Source organism: Loxodonta africana, chromosome 20, assembly GCF_030014295.1.
Source record: "Loxodonta africana isolate mLoxAfr1 chromosome 20, mLoxAfr1.hap2, whole genome shotgun sequence".
In the NCBI taxonomy this organism is placed as follows: Eukaryota; Metazoa; Chordata; class Mammalia; order Proboscidea; family Elephantidae; genus Loxodonta; species Loxodonta africana.
This window is the reverse complement of record NC_087361.1, coordinates 3,280,042-3,296,172: the sequence shown is the minus strand read 5'-3', so window position 1 is coordinate 3,296,172 and position 16,131 is coordinate 3,280,042. Positions and strand designations below refer to the sequence as shown.

General features: G+C 39.7%; 1 long non-coding RNA gene across 1 annotated transcript in view; it reads left to right on the top strand.

Moving 5' to 3' along the window:
• LOC135228297 (uncharacterized) overlaps positions 1 to 3,457 on the top strand; it is a 31,715-nt gene extending 28,258 nt beyond the window's left edge. Inside the window, exons 3-4 of the long non-coding RNA XR_010318679.1 lie at positions 228 to 347; positions 1,374 to 3,457. This is a non-coding gene — a long non-coding RNA (uncharacterized LOC135228297). The remainder of the gene's footprint in view (positions 1 to 227; positions 348 to 1,373) is intronic.
• The last annotated feature ends 12,674 nt before the right edge of the window (positions 3,458 to 16,131 follow it).

Here is a 16,131-nt window from a genome sequence, read left to right as displayed (position 1 = left end):
CAGTGTGCTTCCTACAACGTTGCCTCTCTTCTTTAAGCCCAGGTGAAATCTGAGAGGAGAAATGAGACACTATCTTTGCTAATTTCGGGTATATTCCACATTTCAGTAGGATCGTTGGCCATAAAAGAGCTAAGTTAAGGAAGATATGCATCCAAAAATGTTTTATGCAATGTCATAATTACAAGCATGAAATAAAACAGCAAGCTGGTTTCTTTGTCTGGATGCAGGACTGCCTGAGACCACTGGAGAATGGAGGCTGCACAGTTTCACGGATTGGGCTCTCCTCAACAAAACTGCTTCAAAGCAGATGTCTGATGATGGATGTTGACTCTCTCCTCTCCCACTGGGTAATTGATATTTTTTTATAAAACTAAACAGGAGCATGTAGGGCTTGGGGAAAAGAATTCTGACAACTGCTAGTTTCAATATTCAATTTTTTTTTTTTTTGCAGTTCATTTCCTCTAAGCATACTCCTCACGAATATTACATTCACTAACATATTTCTCTGTAGTCAGTCTCCATTATTATTATTTTGTCTCTTCCATGCCAAGCCCTGGCCAAGACCCCAGAGCTGGGCACAGGGCTTCACAGATGTGTTAGCCAATATAAGGACTATGATGTATCACCATGTGCACAAACTTGGGAGATGTGCCCATAAAGCAGAGTCTAGCAGCTATTTCTTTTCTGAGGGCCCCTCCCCTGCTCTGCTGCACTTCTTCACGGTAGTAAGAATTTCCAGGACAGAATTAGGGAAGAATTTAAACCACGGACCCTCTCTGAAGCTTTCTGACGCCAACAAAGACATCTGGGTTGTGACCTCAGCATTCTCTATGGCATCTAGCTTGGCATGGGGCTCCATGATGTCTGGGCTTTCATTAGTTGTGACAGCCTCTGATTCTTGCTGGCCTCTGAGTTCTCATTTACCTCATTCTTCTGCCAGCAAAATGATAGGTAACAACTTTACAAATTTGGCATGGGTCCAGAATATTTTAGGGGGCTGTCATCTTTTGTTGGCATGAAACCCTGCCCAACTGCTCTTTGTGGGGTCTGGCCTGCAAGTCTGGTGCTATGACTGGAAGCCTGGAAGGTGACTTTGACCTTTACTTTTGGAAGGAATTAAGGCCAAGGGGCAAGTATGGCACTTGGGCCAGGAGCTAGAACCCAAGAAATCAGTTGTTGAGCAGACCCTGGGACCAAGCAAGTGGTAAAGGCAAGGCTAGGGGTAAAGGGAGGGGTCTAATAATACAAAGGCTGCAACTTTGGCTATAAAGAGTTTGACCTGCACAATGTTTTATAATAATTTAAATTAGTTGCTAACATTTAAAAATCAGGGTATTTCACATTCAAATCCAGATTTCTATCTTCTCTTGAAGGTTATAAGATTTTAACTCAGGCAAGGGAAGTGCTATTTCATTTGGCACTTTCTCTTCAACAACTTCACTCATCCCAGAAGAAATGCTCATTTCAGGTTTGTATGCCTTAGTACTCACTTTCCATTTTTTTCACAAAGCATGGGACAGAGCTCAAGGGACACATGCTATCCTCTCTTTTGTGTTTTCCTCCCTAGAATTTAAATTAAGAACTGGTACTTGAGAAAAGGAGAATTCTATCTGCTGCTGTCTCTACTCCTTGGTTCAATTTTTTGCTCCCCAAATCCTTCCTCCAAATCACCCTTGGGCCTATTCTTGGAGGAGAAATAATGTCTGAAAGCCCATGCTTTAACCTAGTGTCACCATTTTAAGGAATTAAAATAGGTTTTCCAAACAGTTTTTAGAAAAAGGACAGCTTTTTAACATCATTTGGAATCCCATGATAGTTGCCATACTTTTTAGCATCAATTAAGAAAAAATTTCAGAGGCGGGGCCCAAGATGGCAGAGTAGTCAGATGCTTCCTGTGATCTCTCGTACAACAAAGACCTGAAAAAACAAGTGAATCGATTATGTATGACAACCTAGAAGCCCTGCACATAGAAGGCAAAGTTGAGGAATCAGACTGAGTGGCAAGAGGAGGGGGAAATGGTTCAGAAGACGCAAGGAGTTGCCAGAAGTGACCCGACAGGGACTGCAGGCTGGTTGCGCTGGCACGAGTGCAGTGACGGGCACGCTGTGGTTGGGATGCACTTTCCACATCGGGAGAGAACGAGCAATGGAGAGTCTGCTCAACCCTCCAGAACAAACAAGAAGCAACCCTCAATTGGCAAAAGATAAGTACCTGCATTTAACCTACCAAGATCCAAAATACCCATTTGGGAAAAACCTCTCTTCCACTTACTTGCTCCCTTCCTGCTCTGTACTGAGTCCCAGCTGGCTGCATCCCCTGGGCAGGAAGAAGGACTCTGCACTCAGCCTCAGCCATTCTCCTGGCCTTAAAAAAAAAAAAGAGGGAAAAAATTAACAAACAAGAGAAAATAATCTACCCTTCCCTATGCCAGGAACTCAGGGCAGAAACAGCTCCTTTGACTAGCCATAAAAGGTCCACAGACTTTGAATGCCTTTCACCTCTGCATAGACCTGTGTGGGCCCATTTCAACAGTGTAGGCCCTCATTAGCACAGTACAACAGGGTATATACCTGAAGTTTAACTTCAACTGTTTCAGCTACATGGTGGTGGGGAGGTAGGTTTGCGACATTTGACACTTCTCTGCCTATTAAGCACATCAGGGGCCTGAAGACTGCTGGCTCCAACCACGACGCCTAGCCACCCATGACACTGGTCCAAGAATAAGTGGTGCCTCCCAGTTGTTACAGCCAACAGCACCGGGTGCTCATAGTCCAGCTACAAAACTCACCCACCTACACGCTGTAGGGAACACGGACACACTTTCCTCACAGACACTCAGGGGTAGTTGTTGGCACACTGCCTTGCTCAGTGCATGACCCCCTACTGCAGCCAGAAATCTGTGCCTACACCAATCACCCCTGCTCATCTAGGACTGTAGGTGAGAGCCTGCACTACACACTTGGTGACTACCTGGACACCTGAGCTGAATCCATACAAGACAGGTGGACAGATTCCTGGGCTCATATACCTAGTAACAGCACTAACCACTTGGTGACAGGATGTTAGAGCTTCAAAGGTGCCAATAATCAAACTGACTCACTCAAGCAGCCTATTTGGGCATATCAAAACAAAACAAAACAGGAAGCTAGGACACAGTAAGCAAACATAAAATAAATAAATACAATAACTTATTGATGGCTCAGAGACAGCAGTCCATATCAAATCACATAAAGGGGCAGACCAAGATGGCTTCAGCAAGTTCCCAGAACAAAGAGTCAAGAAGTCTTCCAGGTGCAGATAACTTCCTGGAATTATCAGAGGAAGAATACAAAAGATTAATATACAGAACTCTTCAAAAATCAGGAAGGAGATCAGACAAAATGAAGAACAAGCCAAGCAGCACACATACAAAGCATTAGAAGAACTTAAACAGATTAGACAAGAGCATAATGACAAATTTAATAAAAAAAAAAAAAAATGCAAGAATCCATAGAGAGAGAGCAAACAAAAATCCAGGAGATTAACAATAAAATTTCTGAATTAAACAATTCAATAGAAAGTCATAAGAGCAGAATTGAGGGAGTGGAAGTCAGAATTAGTGAGATTGAAGATAAAGCACTTGGCACCAACATATTTGAGGAAAAATCAGGTAAAATAATTAAAAAAAATGAAGAAACCCTAAGGATTATGTGGGAACCTATCAAGAGGAATAACCTTTGAGTGACTGGAGTGCCAGAATGGCAGGGGTGGGAGGGTGGGGTGGGGTAGGGAGGATAACAGAAAATACAGAGAGAATTGTTGAAGATTTATTGGCAGAAAACTTCCCTGACTTCATGAAATATACAAAGATATACCCAAGATGTTCATTGAACCCCACACAAGGTAGATCCCAAAAGAAAGTCACTAAGACATATTTGTATCAAATTTGCCAAAAATAAAGATAAAGAGAGAATTTTAAGAGTGGCTAGGGATAAATGAAAAGTCACCTACAAACGGAGTCAATAAGACTAAGCTTGGACTACTGAACAGAAACCATGCAGGCAAGAAGCCTTGAAGGAAAAAAATTGCCAACCAAAAATTACATATCTAGCAAAACTGCCTCTCAAATATGATGGTGAAATTAGGGCATTTCTATATAAACAGAAATTTAGGGAATCTGTAAAAACTAAACCAAAATTACAAGATATACTAAAGGGAGTCCTCTGGTTAGAAAGTTAATAACATCAGATAACAACCAAAAACTACAACACAGGACAAAGCAACCAGATAGCAACCCAGATAGGGAAATCAAAAAATAAATCAAAGCTAAAATGCTCAAAACAGGGACACAGAGACATCATTATATAAAAGATGACAACATTGAAACGAAAAAGAGGGACTAAAAAATATAGTCATAGATCTTTGATATGGAGAGAAATCAAGACAGTATAAAGAAATAAAAGATTGGATTAAACTTAGAAAAATAGGGGTAAATATTCAGGTAACCACAAAGAAAACTAACACTCCTACACATCATAATAAAAAAAAGAAAATCATAAAGATTCAGCAAATACAAAATCAACAACAATGAAAAAGAAGAAAAGAACATACATATAGAAAAATGACTCAGCACAGAAAATTAACTGTCCAATGACACAAAGAAAAGACATCAAAATGACAGCAATAAATTCTTACCTATCAATAATTATGATGAATGTAAATGGACTAAATGCAGCAATAAAGAGACAGAGAGTGGCAGAATGGATTAAGAAAATGATCCACCTATATGCAGCCTATAAGAGACAAACCTTAGACTTAAAGACACAAGCTAAAACTCAAAGGATGGAAAAAAATATATCAAGCTAACAACAATCAAAAAGGAGTAGGAGTGGCAATATTAATTTCTGACAAAATGGACTTTGAAAAGTAAAATCCACCACAAAGAAAAAGGAATAACATTATATAATGATTAAAGGGTCAATACACTAGGAGGACATAACCATAATAAATTTTATGCACCCAATGACAGGGCTCCAAAATACATAAATCAAACCCTAACAGCATTGAAAAGAGAGATAGACAGCTCCACAATAATAGTACGAGACTTCAACACACTGCTTTCAGTGAAGGACAGAACACCCTGAAAGGAGCTCATAAATACATGGATGATCTAAATGCCTCAATCAACCAACTTGACCTCATAGATACATACAGAACACTCCACCAAACAACAGTGAAGTATACTTTCTTTTCCAATGCACATGACACATTCTCCAGTCTAGACCCCATATTAGGCCATAAAGCAAGACTTAACAGAATCCAAAACATGGAAATATTGCAAAATATCTTTTCTGACCATAAAGCTATAAAAGTAGAAATCAGTAAGAGAAAAAGCAGGGAAAAGAAATCAAACACTTGGAAACTGAACAATACCCTACTTAAAAAAGACTGGGTTATAGAAGAAATTAAGGATGGGGTAAAGAAATTCACAGAATCAAATGAAAATGAAAACATATCCTACCAGAAGCTTTGGGGCACAGCAAAAGCAGTGTTCAGAGGTCAATTTACAGCAATAAATGCGCACATCCAAAAAGAAGAAAGGGCCAAATCAAAGAATTAACCCTACAACCAGAACAAATAGAAAGAGATCAGGAAAAGAAACCCTCAGCAAGCAGAAGAAAGCAAATAATAAAAATTAAAGCAGAATTAAATGAAATAGAGAACAGAAAAACAATTGAAAGGGTTAACAAGACCAAAATCTGGTCCTCTGAAAAGATCAATAAAATCGATAAACCATTGGACAAACTGACAAAAGAAAAACAAGAGAGGAAGCAAATAACCCAAATAAGAAATGTGATGGACAATATCACGAAAGACCTAACTGAAATTAAATGAATCATAACAGAATACTATGAAAAATTGTACTGTAACAAATTTGAAAACCTAGAGGTAATGGGCGAATTTCAATAAATACACTACCTACCCAAACTAACACAAACAGAGGTAGAACAACTAAATAAACACATAACAAAAGAAGAGATTGAAAAGGTAAGTAAAAAACTCCCAACAAAAAAAGCCCTGGCCCTGATGGCTTCACTGGAGAATTCTACCAAACTTCAGAGAAGAGTTAACACCACTACTACTAAAGGTATTTCAGAGCATAGAAAAGGATGGAATACTCCCAAACTCATTCTATGAAGCCAGCATAACCCTGATACCAAAACCAGGTAAAGACACTACAAAAAAATAAAATTACAGACCTATATTCCTCATGAACTTAGACAGAAAAATCTTCAACAAAATTCTAGCCAATGGAATTCAACAACATATCAAAAAAACAATTCATCATGACCAAGTGGGATTCATACCATGTATGCAGAGATGGTTCAACATTAGAAAAACAATCAATGTAATCTGCCACATAAATAAAACAGAAGACAAGAACCACAGGATCTTATTGATTGATGCAGAAAAGGCATTTGACAAAGTCCAACACCCATTCATGATAAAAACTCTCAGCACAATAGGAGTAGAGGGGAAATTCCTCAACATAATAAAGGGCATTTATACAAAGCCAACAGCCAGCATCATCCTAAATGGAGACAGCCTGAAAGCATTCCCCTTGAGAACAGGAACCAGACAAGGATGCCCTTTACCACTACTCTTACTCAACATTGTGCTGGGGTTCCTAGCCAGAGCAATTAGGCTAGATAAAGAAATAAAAGGCATCCAAATTGGTAAGGAAGGAGTAAAAGTATCTCTATTTGCAGATGATATGATCTTATACACAGAAAACCCCAAAGAATCCGCAGGAAAACTACTAGAACTAATAGAAAATTTCAGCAAAGTATCAGGATACAAGATAATCATACAAAAATAAGTTGGACTCCTCTACACCAACAAAGACAACATTGAAGAAGAAATCTCCAAATCAATACCATTTACAATAGTACTCAAGAGAATAAAATACTTAGGAATAAATCTACCCAGAGACATAAAAGACCTACACAAAGAAAACTGCAAGACACTACTTCAAGAAACCAGAAGACAGCTACATAAATGGAAAAACATACCTTGCTCATGAATAGGAAGACTCAATATTGTGAAAAATGTGTATTCTACCCAAAGCAATCTACAGATACAATGCAACCCCAATCCAAATTCCAATGGCATTTTTTTATGAGATAGGGAAATAAATCACCAACTTCATATGGAAAGGGAAAAGACCCCCGATAATAAAGCATTACTGAAGGAGAAGCACAAAGTGGGAGCCCTCATACTACCTGATTTTGGAACCTATTATACTGCCACAGTAGTCAAAACAGGCTGATACTGGTACAACAACAGATACACAGGCCAATGGAACAGAATTGAGAATCCAGGCATGGTTTTTTTTTTTTTTTTTTTTTATGAACAGCTGATATTTGACAAAGGCCCAAAGTCTGTTAAATGGAAAAAAGACAGTCTCTTTAACAAATGGTGCTGACATAACTGGATATTCATCTGCAAAAAAATGAAACAAGACCCATACCTCACACCATGCACAAAAACTAACCCCAAATGGATCAAAGGCCTAAAAACAAAATCTAAAATGATAAAGACCATGGAAAAAATAATAGGGACAACACCAGGAGTCTTAACACATGGCATAAACAGTATATAAAATATTACTAACAATGAACAAATACCAGAAAAGAAACTAGATAATTGGGAGCTCCTAAAAATCAAACACTTATGCTCATCCAAAGACTTCACCAAAAGAGTAAAAAGACAGCCTACAGACTTACAGACTGGGAAAAAAATTTTGGCTATGACAAATCCAATCAGCATCTAATCTCAAAAATCTACAAGTACTGCAAAACCTCAACAACAAAAAGAAAAATAACCCAATTAAAACATGGGCAAGGGATATGAACAGGCACTTCACCAAAGAAGGCATTCAGGCAGCTAACAGATATGTGAGGAATTGCTCATGATCATTAGCCATTAGAGAAATGCAAATCAAAACTACAATGAGATACCATCTCACTCCAACAAGGCTGGCATTAATCCAAAAAACACAAAATAATAAATGTTGGAGAGGTTGCAAAGAGACTGGAACGATTATATACTGCTGGTGGGAATGTAAAATGGTACAACCACTTTGGAAATTGATTTGGCACTTCCTTAGAAAGCTAGAAATAGAAGTACCAAAGGATTCAGCAATTCTACTCCTTGGAATATAAAAAAATATCCTAGAAAAACAAGAGCCTTCACACAAATAGATATATGCACACCCATGTTCACTGCAGCACTGTTTACAATAGCAAAAAAGGTGGAAACTACCAAGGTGCCCATGAACAGATGAATGGATGAAAAAATTATGGTGTATTCACACAGTGGAATAATAACCAACCATAAAGAACAAGGATGAATCTGTAAAACATCTCATAACATGGAGGAACCTGGAAGGCATTACGTTGAGTGAAATTAGTCAGTAGCAAAAGTATGAGACCATTATTATAAGAACTCAAGAAAAGGTTTAAACATAGAAGAAAACATTCTTTGATGATTAGAAGGGTGGTGAGAGAGGGAGAGGAGCATTCACTGATTAGATAAAAAAAAAAAAAATAGTAGATAAGAATTATTTTAGGTGACAGGAAGGACAACACGCAATACAGGGGAAGTCAGCACAACTGCACTAATCCAAAAGCTAAGAAGTTTCCTGAATACAACAAAACACTTCTAGGGACAGAGTAGCAGGCGCGGGGGTCCAGGTGACATCTAGGTCAATTGGTATAACAAAGTATATTAAGAAAATGTTCTGCATCCCACTTTGGTGAGTGGCATCTGGGTTTTTAAAAGCCAGCAAGTAGCCATGTAAGATGTATCAATTGGTCTCAACCTACCTGGAGCAAAGGAGAATGAAGAACACCAAACACACAAGGAAAATATGAGCCCAAGAGACAGAAAGGGCCACATAAACCAGAGACTCCATCAGCCTGAGACTGGAAGAACTAGATGGTGCCTGGCTACCACCAATGGCTGCCCTGACAGGGAACATAACAGAGTCCCTGATGCAACAGGAGAGAAGAGGGATGCAGACCTCAAATTGTCATAAAAAGACCAGATTTAATGTTCTGACTGAGACTGGAGGCACCTCAGAGGTCACAGCCACCGGAATTTTTGTTAGCCCAAAACTAAAACCATTTCTGAAGCTAACTCTTCAAACAAAGATTGGACAGGGTTGTAAGACATGAAATGATACTGGTGAGGAGTGTGCTTCTTAGCTGAAGCAGACACATGAGACTGTGTGGACAGTTTCTGTCTGGAGGCGAGATGATAAGGCAGAGGGGGACAGGAGCTGGTTGAATGGACATGGGAAATACAGGGTGGAGAGGAGGAGTGTGCTGTCACATTGTAGGGAGAGCAACTAGGGTCACATAACAATGTGTGTATAAGTTTTTGTATGAGAAACTGACTTGAATTGTAAACGTCCACTTAAAAAGCACAACAAAAAAAATCATGTATTTATTACAACAAATGTGTTTGAGTGTCTATTAAGGGGCCAGGCATTGGGCTATCCACAAAACAAACTAGTTGCTGCCATCAAGAAGTTTACAGGTCTGTTGTTGTTGTGAGTTGCCGTCGAGTTGAGTCAATTTCCACTCATAGAGAACCCATGTGACATATTTACCATGTATTAATTTTTAGGATGGAAAAGTAGAGGGAGATCTCTTCTGGGGAGGTGGCATTTACATGATTTGAAGATAAGTAGAACTTCAGTGGGTGTGAGGATGGTAAGGAGGAAGGCCTGGTACGGGAAGCAGCACCTCACACCTTCCCCTGATAGGCTTCTAAGCTGGGGTGGGAGGGAAACGCTTCGCTTAGTAGGACTGGACTGGATAGGAAACAGAGGGCTTAGAGGGATTTTTACATGCCAGAGCAAAGCACCTGCTTGATTGTTTCTAGAGTCCTTGAAAAACTATGGGACCTGTCTGAGATCCCACAGAAGAGCAGAGGAAGAGCACATCCAAAAAAAGCAGGTTTGAAGGACTGTGGAGAAAGACTACAATTGTGTGTGTGTGTGTGTGTGTTGGGTAGGAGAGTAATCCTTGGAGCAAAATCTGCTCACAGAGGAGGCTGTGTGTGCATGGCTCGCTCAGATTTCCAAGTGTGGCCCCTGGGGCCCTCAGTCTATTACACTCCTTGTAGTTGCAGGTCTGTAAGGGTCCTCCTTGGTGCCATACACGTAAATATGTGCATTTTATTTATTTGGGCTCTAGATAAGACCTTAAGCTTCTTGGGAAACAGGCTCCCTTGGGGTAAGTCTGAGGCATCCCATAACTCACCGTAGCTCAGAGACTTAGATGGAGTGGAAAGATTGAAGCAGAGTGTGGTATCTCACTGTCCTCACACTTGTCCCTTTCGGCTTCCTATCTGCCTAATCTGTCTACACATTCTCCTCTCCTCCTGTAAATGGCTCTCATTTTCAGCATATCAAATTCACAAAAACTTTGAAAAGTAAAAACATTTCCTGATTTTCCTTTTTCTGACATCCTTTTTCATCCTCCTCCACCCACCCCAATTCTACAATTCTTTTTTCCTTCCCAGTTTCTAGTCTTGAATAACCCCCGTGCCTTTCTTCTCTCCTTCTCTCTTCACCCTTCCCTCCCCTCCTCACCCTTCTCTCTTCTCACTGCTAATTTGTCACACCCCCGTGATAACTGCCCTAAATCCCCTGCATTATCCTTATATCCCCAAGTAACCGTGTGGATCCTGTCTCAGAAGATGGCGTCACTTCCTGCTGTCCCAGCTGTGAGACGGGAGTCCCTTGTTTTCTTGGTTTCCTTGGTCTCTCAGATGGGGAAATCGTGCACAGGCTGTGGTGAGGATTGCACTGACCCTGTGCAGGATGAGGATGTCAGCTGGCATGAAGCCTTTAGTGAACGTTAGTATTACATCTATTTATAAATTCTGTTATTGTACTATTATCCTCTTTCAAATCTCATTCGAGTAAGCCAAGAATTGGTTGATAGGCTGTTAGGGCTGAAAGGGCTGCTTTTCTATATGAAGAACAAACTGCTGTGCATTGTCAAGGTGCTTAGCTTCTGTATCTGCAAGATGAAGCCTCAGAATTTTATCGTATTCTACTTAGCCTCTAAGGATGACATAGTTAACAAATTACACCCAAATGGGTACCCAAATAATAACCTCGTGCCCAAACATATTCTTTATCTCCACAAAGTATTGTTCTAGCGAAAGATTCTTGGTCTTTACGTTCATGTGGTATAGATACCAGGAGAGTCTGGTCACACATTTAACTCTTCTCTTTCTTCTACACTAGCACACTGTTTGCTTAGTCAGTGTTGGAAACGACAGCCAGCAAGCTGATTGCTACTTCAGTTTTTCTGGCATCGATCTAGTCACCTTGGAAATGAGGTTAATCCAGCAGCTGCTCCCTATGGGGCAGTTCTACTCTGTCCTGTATGGTCGCTATGAGTTAGAATCTACTCAATGGCAACGGGTTTTTTTTTTTGTCTGTTTCACTAAAACCAGTCTTTCCTTGGTTAGTCCTATTCCCCCTTCTCTAAGGCAAATATTTTTTTATACTTGGAGATTTCTCACTGTCGGAAGTAATGGATAGCTAACGGATACAGGAGAAGGGAAAGATAGAGAGTCATTTACATCCTTCTCACTCTGCTTCCTGGTTTTATATTTACACATAGAATTTGGGCTCACATGCTTTGTTCTATCCAAAGTCTTGACTCTGCAGCCAGAGATGATATCCGTTTCTGTTTATTAACATCTTTATCCTCCCTGACCTCGGGGGGAGGCATAAGGAAATGTTCTCTGAAAAATTAATAGTTGCTATGTTATGTATCAGGTGGGGGCATCCAGGCAAGCAACTCTGAGTGTGTAACCTTTGGAATGGAGGTTCTTTTTTCATAATGTATTGTGATAAAAGTTTAATGAGACACTTGAATAGAAATATGTAAAGGTTTGTTTTGAATGCAGAAGCAGGACAGGAAAATTAGCAGAAAATTTGTGTCACAAAAGGGGAACAACACTGCTTGGTATGGAAAATAAACTGGCAGAATATTTTATTTGCTGGCATAAACATTTTTCCACTGCTATCTCAGTTCTTAGAAAATAAAATAATGAACTATTTATGCTGAATATGTATTGTGTTTTAAGTTTCCACCAGGACAGGACTTGTTGAGAGAAACTGCCATGGACAAAGATATGGCAAGAAAACCCCCTTCTGCAGCAATGCCTGCAGAGACTGAAGAAGATGGCTCCAGGTTGGTTTCCAGTGATTTCTCTTTCAACTGCTAGAAAGCCTTTTTCTGATCCCTTAAAAGGAATGAACATTAGGAAAACATCTGAATATCAAGCTTAATGTCTGCCTTTTCCAGGAAAATATTTTGCCATTTCCTTCCTGATTGGGATATGGCCATCTATGCACCTCTCAACTAGGTGAATACCATATAGTCTTCTCTGAGAATTATCATTAAAATACTTAATTATGGAATTGCAGAATCTGGAAAAAAAAAAAAAAGAAGGATGTTGAAGGTTTAGGCCAAGACTCTACCTGAATTAACATTATCCACAATAGGATTTTTAGAAGATCTAAACACCCCGTCATATTTACCAAAGGGTTTGTACTACATTTCAACTTGTTCTAGAAGACCTTGGTCACATTACCATTTATAAACTTAAAAACCACTCTAACACTCAGCATAAAGATGAAGATTTATTGTTTCTTATGGTAAACTGGTAATATTTGCATACTGTATAATTGCATTTAAGTAAATCATATTAGGATGGGTGTACAGCATTCCCAGAAGATGGTTGTCACATATTTAAAAAAATAGAATATGTAATGCTTACAAAGTACCTCTAAAAATCCTTTCTTCATCCAAAACTATGACTGGTTACAGTTTAATGCTGTTTCTAGATCAGTCCTGTCCAATAGACCTATCTGAGATGGAAATGTTCAATACTATCTGCACTATTCAATATGACAATTCATAAGGTTTTCACTGGCTAATGCTTTTCAGAAGTAGACTGCCAGGTCTTTCTTCCTAGTCTGTCTTAGTCTGGAAGATCAGCTGAAACCTGTCCTCCATGGGAGACCCTGCTGGTATCTGAATACCGGTGGCATAGCTTCCAGCATCACAGCAACATGAAAGCCCCCACAGTACAACAAACTGACAGACCTGAGCTGCCTCCTTAAAGTAGAGTCGACCTTAATGACGTGGATGCAGTAAAGCTTTCAGGACCTTCATTTGCTGATGTGCCACAACTCAAAATGAGGAGAAACAGCTGCAAACATCCATTAATAATCGGAACCTGGAATGTATGAAATATGAATCCAGGAAAATTGGAAATCCTCAAAAATGAAATGGAATGTGTAAACATCGATATCCTAGGCATTAGTGAGCTGAAATGGATTGGTATTGGCCATTTTGAATCGGTCAATCATATAGTCTACTATGCTGGGAGTGACAACTTGAAGAGGAATGGCGTTGCATACATTATCAAAAAGAACGTCTCAAGATCTATCCTGAAGTACAATGCTGTCAGTGATAGGATAATATCCATACACCTACAAGGAAGACCAGTTAATATGACTATTATTCAAATTTATGTACCAACCACTAGGGCCAAAGATGAAGAAACAGGAGATTTTTATCAGCTGCTGCAGTCTAATATTGTTCGAACATGCAATCAAGATGCATTGATAACTACTAGCAATTGGAATGTGAAAGTTGGAAACAAAGAAGAAGGATCAGTAGTTGGAAAATATGGCCTTGGTGATAGAAACAATGCCAGAGATCAAATGATAGAATTTTGCAAGATCAATGACTTCTTCATTGCAAATACCTTCTTTCACCAACATAAATGGCAACTATACACATGGACCTCGCCAGATGGAACACACAGAAATCAAATTGACTACATCTGTGGAGAGAGACGATGGAAAAGCTCGATATCATCAGTCAGAACAAGGCCAGGGGCCTACAGTGGAACAGACTATCAATTGCTCCTGTGCAAGTTCAAGCTGAAAGTGAAGAAAATCAGAACAAGTCCACGAGAGCCAAAATATGACCTTGAGTATATCCCACCTGAATTTAGAGACTGTCTGAAGAATAGATTTGACACATAGAACACTAGTAACTGAAGACCAGATGAGCTATGGAATGACATCAAGGACATCTTCCATGAAGATAGCAAGAGGTCATTGAAAAGACAGGAAACAAAGAAAAGACCAAGACGGATGTCAGAGGAGACTCTGAAACTTGCTCTTGAACGTGAAGCAGCTAAAGCAAAAGGAAGAATTGATGAAGTAAAAGAACTGAACAGAAGATTTCAAAGGGTGTCTTGAAAAGACAAAGTAAAGTATTATAATGGCATGTGCAAAGAACTGGAGATGGAAAACCAAAAGGGAAGAACACGCTTGGTGTTTTTCACGCTGAAAGAACTGAAGAAAAACTTCAAGCCTCGAGTTGCAATAGTGAAGGATTCCATGGGGAAAATATTAAACGACACAGGAAGCTTCAAAAGAAGATGGAAGGAATACCCAGAGTCACTATACCAAAAAGAATTAGTTGATATTCAACCATTTCCAAGAGGTGGCATATGATCAGGAACCAATGGTACTGAAGGAAGAGTCCAAGCTGCTCTGAAGGCATTGGCGAAAAACAAGGCTCCAGAGCTTGATGGAATATCAATTGAGATGTTTCAACAAACAGATGCAGTGCTGGAGGTGCTCACTCATCTATGCCAAGAAATATGGTAGAGAGCTTCCTGGCCAACTGACTGTTAGAGATCCATATTTATGCCTATTTCCAAGAAAGGTGATCCAACCGAATGTGGAAATTATACAACAATATCATTAATGCTACACGCAAGCAAAATTTTGCTGAAGATCATTCAAAAATGGCTGCAGCAGTATATCGACAGGGAACTTAAAGAAATTCAGGCCAGTTTCAGAAGAGGAGGTGGAACTAGGGATATCATTGCTGATGTCAGATGGATCCTGGCTGAAAGCAGAGAATACCAGAAAGATGTTTACCTGTGTTCTATTGACTATGCAAAGGCATTCAACTGTGTGGATCGTAACAAATTATGGATAACATTGTGAAGAATGGGAATTCCAGAACACTTAATTGTGCTCATGGGGAATCTTTACATAGATCAAGAGGCAGTTGTTCTAACAGAACAAGGGAATACTGATTAGTGTAAGTCAGGAAAGGTGTGTCTTAAGGGTTGTATTCTTTCACCATACCTATTCAATCTGTATGCTGAGCAAATAATATGAGAAGCTGGACTCCATGAAGAAGAACGAGGCATCAGGATTGGAGGAAGACTTATTAACAGCCTGCGTTATGCAGATGACACAACCTTGCTTGCTGAAAGTGAAGAGGACTTAAAGCACTTACTAATGAAGATCAAAGACCATAGCCTTCAGCATGGATTACACCTCAACATAAAGAAAACAAAAATCCTCACAACTGGACCAATGAGCAACATCATGATAAATGGAGAAAAGATTGAAATTGTCAAGGATTTCATTTTACTTGGATCCAAAATCAACAGCCAGGGAAGCAGCAGTCAAGAAATCAAAAGATGCATTGCATTGGGTAAATCTGCTGCAAAGGACCTCTTAGAAGTGCTGAAAAGTAAAGATGTCACCCTGAAGACTAAGGTGCGCCTGACCTAAGCCATGGTATTTTCAATCACATCACATGCATGTGAAAGCTGGACAATGAATAAGGAAGACTGAAGAAGAATTGACGCCTTTGAATTGTGGTGTTGAGGAGGAATATTGAATATACCATGGACTGCCAAAAGAATGAATAAATTTGTCTTAGAAGAAGTACAACCAGAATGCTCCTCAGAGGCAAGGATGGCGAGACTGCTTCTTACATACTTTGGACATGTTATCAGGAGAGATTAGTACTTGGAGAAGGACATCATGCTTGGTAGAGGACAGGGTCAGCGGAAAAGAGGAAGACCCTCAATGAGGTGGATTGACACAGTGGCTACAACAATGAGGTCAAGCATAACAAGGATTGTAAGGATGGCTCAGGACCAGGAAGTGTTTCGTTCTGTTGTGCATAGGGTAGCTATGATTAAGAACTGACTCGACGACACCGAACAAC